General features: G+C 39.1%; 1 protein-coding gene across 1 annotated transcript in view; it reads right to left on the minus strand.

The window, feature by feature from the left end:
• Positions 1–9340, minus strand: part of LOC101860344 (neuronal acetylcholine receptor subunit alpha-7) — an 18591-nt gene extending 9251 nt beyond the window's left edge. The window contains exon 1 of the mRNA XM_013084384.2: positions 9098–9340. The gene's annotated coding sequence lies outside the window, so the exon portion shown is untranslated. The remainder of the gene's footprint in view (positions 1–9097) is intronic.
• Positions 9341–9461: the final 121 nt, after the last annotated feature.

Consider the following 9461-nt stretch of genomic DNA (forward strand, 5'->3'; position numbering starts at 1 on the left):
AGAGAGAGAGAGAGAGAGAGAGTGAAAGGCAAAGGGAGAGTGAGTGTGATTGATGACCAAACCTTGTCAGTGTCTGATCGATCAGTAAAAAGCAAACTTGTAATGGAAACAGTACAATTTCTTTTACTTACGTACATGAAAAAAGCGAACATTTCTTGAGCTCAAAACCCCGCGGCAGATGAGGACCAAGCTCTTTTATGCGCACTTTCTCTTCTAACTGTAGCCTGCTGAATGGCACAAGAAGGCACAAGAAGCAAAGTGTTAAAGTGATTCATCTAGATTTCTAGAGAAAGTCAGTTAGAATCTGTAGGATATCCCGTAATCTAGATCTATTGATATTTACAACTGGTTCTAGATGAAACCACATAAAACCTGCAATAAAGTGAAACAATACTAACAACTCACTATGCTCATAACCTGGGAAGATTTAAAGATTTCCAATGACTTCTTGCAGCACCAACAACCAGACTCAATTTGAAAATTAACCTTAACATGCTACACAACAGAGGGCGACAACAGTTTCGATAACAATTCTTCATTGAGTTACCGTAGACTCTACTAGTCTACTAGTGTAGTAGATAGGCCAGCGGTAACTTGGATCAAATTTTTAGCTTGCACCAAATTGGTGCTGCGAACAGGAGTTTCACGCACCTTTCTTCTTGTGTGGGAAGGACGATGCATAGATTTCTCTACAGTGACAAAAATAACTTTGGTGCAAAGATTTTGCTTGCTCCCAGCAGACACTACCGCAAGCGGTGCGACGAGCATAAACCATCCTGGCTGTCTGTCTCTTCACTGGCGCGCACGCAGCCAGCAGGTGACGGATCGCAAGGATGTAGGCTAGTACATGTACATGTACATGTACATGTACATGTACTAGTATGTAAATCAAGAGCACTGACTGGTTTAGAACAATTAGAAAATGGGGGAGGTGAAGGCCAGGGTTAAGTGGAGCGCTTGCACCAATTGCACCAATGGCCCCCCGCCACTGATTTCCGCCAACAGGAGGAAGGTGTTCCCCGGGTGAAACATCCTTTCTTCTCTACTCTTCGAAATAAGAATCAATTCCATAGTTCAGGCCCTCCATAACAACATAGACAGCCCGTTATAAGCTGATGACATCTGATATGCTGCCGTCCCAAAAATCCTTAACTAAGACCTATAGAACGACATCTGCAAACACAGTTGTGCAAACTGGAAAAGAAGGCAAACAATAACAGTTTCAAGTTTTAACCGTCAAAGACCGTTGCAGTACGCTTCTACTAGTCAGGCAGGCGTGTACTGAGGCCGGATTGTCAATATACAGTAAAAGGATTCCCGTCCAGGACCAGACTCGTTTCCTTGGAATGTTATACGAAAAAAGTATTTTCATACCTCAAAAAAATTACATTTGTGTTTGTGTGACGTGCTAGAACGCTTTAAATACTCTAAAAATTATGTTCCATCCAGAGTGGAGCGGAGACTCAAAACAGCTCCTCCACCTTTACTGTTCCCGTGTCCCATCCAGGTTTGACTACGCTGTCAAGTCTATGGATCGACAAGACCCGATTCTTGACCACGTACAAAACCAAGGACTCTGCCTCGCCCTTAAGGCTTTCCGCATTTTTCTAGTGGAGATCCTCCAGGCTGAGGCTAACATACCATCACTAACATTCAGACAAGCACAACTTTCATTACAGTACGCAATCAGACAGAGTTCAACACCAGAAATACCAACACACGGCTGCATTATTAAAGAACGCCCAGATATTAATAAACACATTTAGAAACAATGATAAGCTCATTAAACCTATCGGTCGCAGAGTTCCTAAAGACCTCAAAAACATAGATTTCTCCAAAACGTACAAAGAACAATTTCGTTTCCCCGATCTCCCTCCGTGGCACCTCACCAAGGTAAAAGTAGACTTACAACTCATCACACACAACAAAGCAAGCACAAACATTAAAACATTCAAAGCCGCATACGAAAAACTAATTTAAAAAATATCCCGATGCAGAGCAAATTTACAAATGGATCTAAATCGAACTCAGCTGTGGGCGCCGCTGCGTGTCCACAAACAATACTACCCAGAGAAGTGGAGCCTCCATTTTTTTTTCTGCGGAGGCCACTGTAGTGATTTTAGTAAGTTACTGTGACAACTTTTCTCATTTAGGAACAAACCAGTTTCATTAGAAAATATAAACCAATGTGCACACGTTTTAAAAATGCACAGAAAATTGAGGTAGCCAACCCTATACTGAGGGTAATTTTCTATTTGCACAAAAAAGAAGTTTCATTCAGATATCTAGATTCAAGCTCTAGAGCATGATCGTCGTTCGTGGCAAGCTGGGAAATAATAAGCGGGGGGTATGGAATAAGGACGGGGGGGGGGGGTGGTGCCCAAAAAGACTGGAAATTAATAAACGGGGGGGGGGGGCTTATTCTGAGGGGGCTTTAACCTGCTGACAGAAAATGATTTAAAACAACTCGTACAAGTACCAACACATAAAAGTCAGCACATCCTAGTCTGGGTTATATCTCCTATTGAAAAGAACTGTGTGAAAGGCATAAACGTTCTGGATAAAGACATTTCCGATCATTATCTTCTTATTGTTGACTTGAACATCAAAAGGCCAAGGAAAGAAATAAAAACAGTTAATTCCCGAAATCTGAACGATATAAATTTACACCAGTTTCAATGTGACATTCGTGATGCTCTTGCTATTAGTTCCCCTTTTAATATAGAAACCCTCAATACCATCATGAGGAATATTTTAGATGATCATGCTCCAGTTAAAAAACGAAAATTATCTCATCGACCTGTTGGTAGGTGGTTTAATTTAGAAATAAAGGCTGCAAAAAAAGAAAAAAGACAAGCGGAAAGAAAATGGAGAAAAACACGACTTGAAGTGCATAAGGGAATATTTATTACTATGAAGAATTCTGTTAGTAAAATGATTACCAAAGCCAAGCGTACTTTCTTTTTGTCAAAATTTGAAAATGTTAAAACTTGTAAGGAACTTTTTGATGTCTCTAATGAACTGCTTGGCAACCAAAACAGAACTATATTACCCCCTGGCACCGATAGAGATCTTTGTAGTAGTTTTTCAGACTTTTTTTCTAAAAAAAATCACCTCCATCAGACAAGAGCTCGATCAAATGTGCGCAATTGCCCCAAATTACCATCAGTTTAAAGGGCTATTCATCGATTATTTTACTCCAGCAACGGAAGAAGAAATCAAAAAGATCATATTAGATAGTCCATCAAAAAGTTGCGCCTTAGACCCCATGCCCACCAGCCTTTTAAAAAAATGTTTGCATGAACTTCTTCCACATATCACCCAAATTGTAAATGATTCTCTCCTCACAGGCACAGTACCAAATTGCTTTAAGACAGCACATATTAGACCCCTTTTGAAAAAATCTGGACTTGATGAAAAGGACTTTAAAAATGTTAGACCAGTTTCAAATCTTTCTTTCCTTTCCAAAATTCTGGAAAAAGCTGTATCTAATAGACTGTTACATCATATTAAAGCAAATAATCTTAGCGAAGGCTATCAGTCAGCATATAAGGCACACCATAGTACCGAGACAGCGTTACTTAGGGTCTGTACTGATATTTTAAAATATATTGATGAAAAAAAGGTATGTCTTCTTACTCTTTTGGACCTTTCGGCTGCATTCGATACCATTGATCATGATATTTTACTCGAGAGATTAAATACTACTTTTGGCATAAAGGGTACTGTCCTGCGATGGTTTGAGTCATATTTTAAGGATCGAACACAAGCAGTTGTGGTTGGAAACACGTGTTCTAATAATGTTTTGCTTAGATTTGGTGTTCCTCAGGGGTCTGTTCTTGGACCTGTCTTGTTTACAATGTATACACAACCTATTGCTGATATTTTAAGACAATATGGCATGAATTACCATCTTTATGCTGATGACACTCAAATTTATAAGTCTATTGATTTCGATTAAATACCACTTTTAGTCGACTCTACTGAACAATGTACTAGAGATTTAAAAATATGGATGACCAGCAATAAATTGAAACTAAATGATGACAAGACGGAAATAATGTTGAGTGGAAATACAAAAGCCATTAAAAATCTCCCAGAGCTACAAATTGATATTAATAACCATACCATTCGTTCAAAAAGAAGTCTTAAAAATCTAGGGGTTCAGTTGGATTATGATATGTCTATGTCCTCCCAAATAAGCCAGCTCAGCAAAAGTATTTACTTTCAGCTTAAGAAAATTGGCAGTGTATGAAATTATTTAACTAAAGCAGCAGCCAAGACACTTGTAACAACACTCATTTTATCAAAGTTAGATTACTGTAATGTTATTTTGTCCGGTTTGACATCCGAAAAACTATCAAAGTTACAAGTACTCCAAATCAAGCAGCAAAATTGATAATGAAACAAAAGAAATCAGCCCACGTAACACCAATTCTGAAAGAACTATACTGGCTGCCAATAAAAGAAAGGATTAAATACAAAACTGCCGTTCTCTGTTTTAAATGTATAAATGATAGTGCACCTTTTTATCTTAAAACATTCCTGGAATTATATAATCCACCTAGAGCCCTTAGATCAGCCTCTGACAATCTAATTCTTAAAACTCCAAAACAAAACTACAAAACATACGGCGAGCGTTCCTTTTTGTTCTTTGGTCCCCAGGTATGGAACGAAATCCCATATATAAAATAAGATCTGCCCCAACAATTTCCATTTTCAAAAATCAGCTGAAGCATTTTTTATTCACAAAAGCATACCTGTCATAATGATGTACTGTGATATATATGCATGTGTATGCCAGACTGTGAGACTGGAGAAATAGCGAGTGAGAATGAGAGAGAGAAAGAGAGAGAGATAGAGAGAGAAAAGAGAGAGAAAAGAGAGAGATAGCGAGAGAGGGAGAGAGAAAGAGAGAGAGATAGAGGGAGAGGGAGAGAGAGAGGGAGAGAGAGAGAGAGAGAGAGAGACAGACAGACAGACAGACAGACAGAGAGAGAGAGAGAGAGAGAGACAGACAGACAGACAGACAGACAGACAGACACACACAGAGAGAGAGAGAGAGAGAGAGAGAGAGAGAGAGAGAGAGAGAGAGAGAGATAGAACGGAAATGTTTTTCTATCTGTATAGAATTAATGTTTTAATGAATGTTTCTAGTTACTCACGTTTCAACTGTATTTTGACTGTTCGTGAATTTATATTGCATTGTATATTTTTAGTGAACACATTTTCAACCTCACTGCGAGACTGTTTTTCTGGTATACAATTTTACACATATGCATTTATATTATATGTATAATACTTTGTTTTGCGTACACATTTGTGTCGATTAATTTTTAAGATGTGATGTCTTTTTCATTGTAATGCGCATTGAGCATCTTTTAGGAAATAGAAATGCGCAGTATAAATGCTATTTATTATTATTATTATTCGACACCTTAGAATAAGTTGCAACTGAGAATACACGATTTAATAGAACAGGGGGGAAATCGTGCTCGCATGGCTTCCCAGCCACGTGGGCATCTGGGGAAACAAGCAGGCCGATCTCCTAGCAAAGGAATCTTTGTCCCTTTTGTTGGGATCAACGAAGAACACCCTCCTAGAGACAGAATTTAAAAATAGAGTAAAAGAAAAACTTGCACCTCCAGTCTGAGAGAGAAACATTGTAGTAAACAACCCAACAGTAAACTCCACAAGATCATACGAAAAACTTGGGGCATCTCCAGAAGAGATATATGAAGATATTAACTTACTCGATTATGCACTAGGCATACCTCCTGGACACATAAATACCTCCTGCAAGGAGAGGAGAGGAGAAACCCTTTTGTGTCGGATGTGATACTGATTTTACAATTTGACAAATACTAAAGGAAAGTCCAGACTTTGGAGAGACTCGAAGGAAATTATAATAATATTATAAGTGTAGAAATTTGAGAGATCTGTTCTTCGTTGTTGATTCCAACAGAATTCTAGATTTTATAAAAGCCATTGGCATTTAGAGTAAAATATAGATACGTGTGTATTTGTTATTTTAATTAAATGTAAACTGTTGTGTACGTAAAATGTTTAGCTTTTTAAGCTGACCATAAACGAAATCAAGCCATGCTGTGAACTGTTGGGAACGCAACCAACTTGTGTTTCGCGCGCTCATATTGTGATCTTATGAAGTTGCGTAAAACCCTTACTAAACTAAACTGAAAACTTGACACATACAGTTGCACACATTTCCGGCTCCTTACCAAGGTGCAGACTGAGCGAAGGGGTCCGCCTGGTTTGAGCGTTGTTGAAAAAAAAGTGACAACTCGTTGTGGACGCTTTGACTTTTTTTTAGCGCTTAGGGTTTTTTAAAATAATGTATTATTAAACCAACTGAACTTACGTTGAGCTGGGATCGAGTCGAAGCCCCACGAGATTTATACAACAAACAACAACCACAACAACAACAACAACAGCAACAACAGCAACAACAACAACAACAACAACAACAACAACAACAACAACAACAGACAGAACCGAACTAATTAGTGGAATAAAACATCTCTATGACGTCGTGGCAAACCATTACGTATAGTAGTAGTAGTATATGGTTTTACGGCGCTCGCAACTGCTAAGGTCATATGAGCGCGCAACCATTACGTATTACCATCTCCTGCCAAGCCTACAAGGGTGTGAGGCGGAATCGGGGGAGGGGGGATTCCCGCATAGGTCGATAACCAAAGAATGATATTATCTCGCTGGTTTGAGGTGCAGTTGGCCCAGATTTGTATCTCCAACGCGGAGCTTTAGAACTTGGGTTGTGTTGTGGCAAAGATAGTACAAAACAAGATGGGCCACTCAGCCTAAAAAGTGTCCGCAGGAAGTATGCTCTTTGCTTCAGATGGCGCTGCAGTCTGTTTTGAAGCTCTCTTTCGTTTTTCCAGAAGAAGAATAGGAATAGCACCTCCTTGCGTGCGCAGATCGACTGCTGTTCATCAGCAGTTCGGGTACGTTCAGTGTGGAGTTTTAGGGTTTTTAAAAATATTTTAATGACCTCTCGCCCTTCATTCTAAAGTCAAATTAAACGAAGAAAACCATCTCCTTTTCCTCTGGAAGAGGTTTTTTGTCAGCGTAACCATTTTTAAAAAGCGTTCTTCCGAAATTTATCCCAAAATTTGCTAGTTTCACCAGAGACACTAAAATATTATTAAATACTCTCTGGTTTCACTTTGATTTTTAAAAACTCAAGTAGGGTAACTCTGTTCGCAAAGAGTGCGCTTTTGTGAAGAGGGCGCCACCAAATTTTGAGGACACTTTTTTAATTGGCTCAAAGAGAGAAGTGGCCCATCTTGTCTTGTACTATCTTTGGTTGTGGGAGGGTTCGAGTTCTCAAGCCACTTTTGTCTCTTACGGAGATGGATAATAGGCTACATTTGGAAGTCCCACATCCTTACTATTTGGTTGAACGGTTATCAAGTTATCGATATCAAGTATTAATATCGTTAGGCCCTATATACTTATGTTTTAATTTTAAAAAATGTAACTGCATATTTTGCTAAATCATAACTAACAATATTAATACCTGGTATCCGTAACTTGATAATCGCTCGGCGAAATAGTCAGGTCATAGGGGAAAAAATGAGCACTCAAAGAAGTCGATTTTTTAAACATTCAATTCTCACTTTGGACAATAGCGCTCAAATCGAAAGACTAAGCCACTAATAGGAATGGTCAGAGATCGTGTTCACAAAGTAACGATCTGCCAAAGCCTGAGTGGCCAGAACTGAGTCTTAAGTGATGATTTGACCACTCACTTCTTGTTACCAATGGACTCGTAATCAATTACTCTAAATCCTACTTTCACCCCCCACCCCCCCCCCACCCCCTCGGTGAGCAGGATGCAAAAGATATAATATTGTTAATAATAATATGATAGCAAACGGAAGAGGTGCCCGCTCGTTCCAATAACCCTGCTTTGAATCATGCTAAAGCTGCTCGTATTTGCAAAATATCATAACTTATCGATTCTAAATATCGATGTACGAAAGTGCTCAAAACTATAGTGCTCAAATCAAGTCGAGATAGTGTTTGATTTAGGTTGATCAGCACTCAAAACAGGAACATATAATATGTTCGAGAGAACAGATTCTCATTTGTAAGAAATATAATTTGACAGTAAGTTGCGCCGCGAATTTTTGCTCTCACTTTAAACAGTATTTTAGTTATGGTTTTTATGGTGGTAATTCTTTTTATAACTCTCCCCCACAAAATGTTCGTGTTTTCGTGTTTTTTTTAATGCAGTAGACAAAATAAGCTGCTAAAACAAAACTAACAGATATATGAAGTTCTCTTGTTGATAAAAATTTTGTATTATAGAAGTTGATGATCCTATCTTAATAACAAAGAAATTGCACGAAAAATGAAAACGCCTTAGAATTTTTCAACGTCTTAAATTTTGAGGTAAACGTTACATAATATACATCTCAGTTGTCGATCTATGATGATTTTTTTTTACATTCAGGTACAATTCCCTATGAACATGTTGAAAACAGTGATGACAAAATACACTGTGATTATAGATAATCAATTTCAAAAGCACTGTTTTCCTTCCCCTAGTTTTAAAAAGTGACATTGCCACCAACAAGTTTATAATACTTCCATATCTATTTATATGTTTACGTTGCTTTTTTATACGTGCTTGTCTTTACATTCATTATTTTTCTAAGTGGCCTCATGCTCAGTCAAGGCAAGCCCCACTCACTTAGCAACTCGTCCAATGTCATTTAACTGAAGCAACAAGATGACTGTGGCATCCACAACAACAAGGACGGCAGTATGTGACGATGAAACAAAGAAAACGACAGCAGCAGCAACAAGAACAATCGGAACAATGGCAACGAAAGGCATCTTGGAAGAATCTTCTGTAGCTTTCACAAACGAAAGCAATAACGAGGAGGAGGAGGAGGAGGAGGAGGAGGAGGGGGGGGTGGCGACAACGAAGACAACAACAGCGACGACAATGACGAAATCGACCAAGACAAAATCATCGACAACTAAAGCAATTTTGAAAACATCCAAAACGACTAAACAAGGTGTGCAACCCATTTCTACCCTACCATACCTTTACTTTTTTACTGGCTGAACTCCTGGTCAGAAAGTCACACGAACAGCACTGTTACCTCTTCACGACTCTGAGTTGACAAGCTACCCGGTACCTCCCGAACTCTGCCGATGACTGTGCCGACACCCAGCTCAAAAAGGGGTTTTCTGTTGGTTATGGCGTCAACTGCAACCACTCAATCGTTTCGAGGCCACAAACGGGGTCTCTCTGTCCCAGAAATTCATAATTCGTTGTCACCTCCAATACCCCCCTCTCTTTCTCCGCCTCCTCAATCCCTCCCGCCGCCTCTCTCTCACGCCCCCTCTCTATCGCTCTCTCTTTCTATAATGTTCTCTCTCTCTCTCTCTCTCTCTCTCTCTCTCTC

Source organism: Aplysia californica, unplaced genomic scaffold (assembly GCF_000002075.1).
Source record: "Aplysia californica isolate F4 #8 unplaced genomic scaffold, AplCal3.0 scaffold00289, whole genome shotgun sequence".
Taxonomy (NCBI): domain Eukaryota; kingdom Metazoa; phylum Mollusca; class Gastropoda; order Aplysiida; family Aplysiidae; genus Aplysia; species Aplysia californica.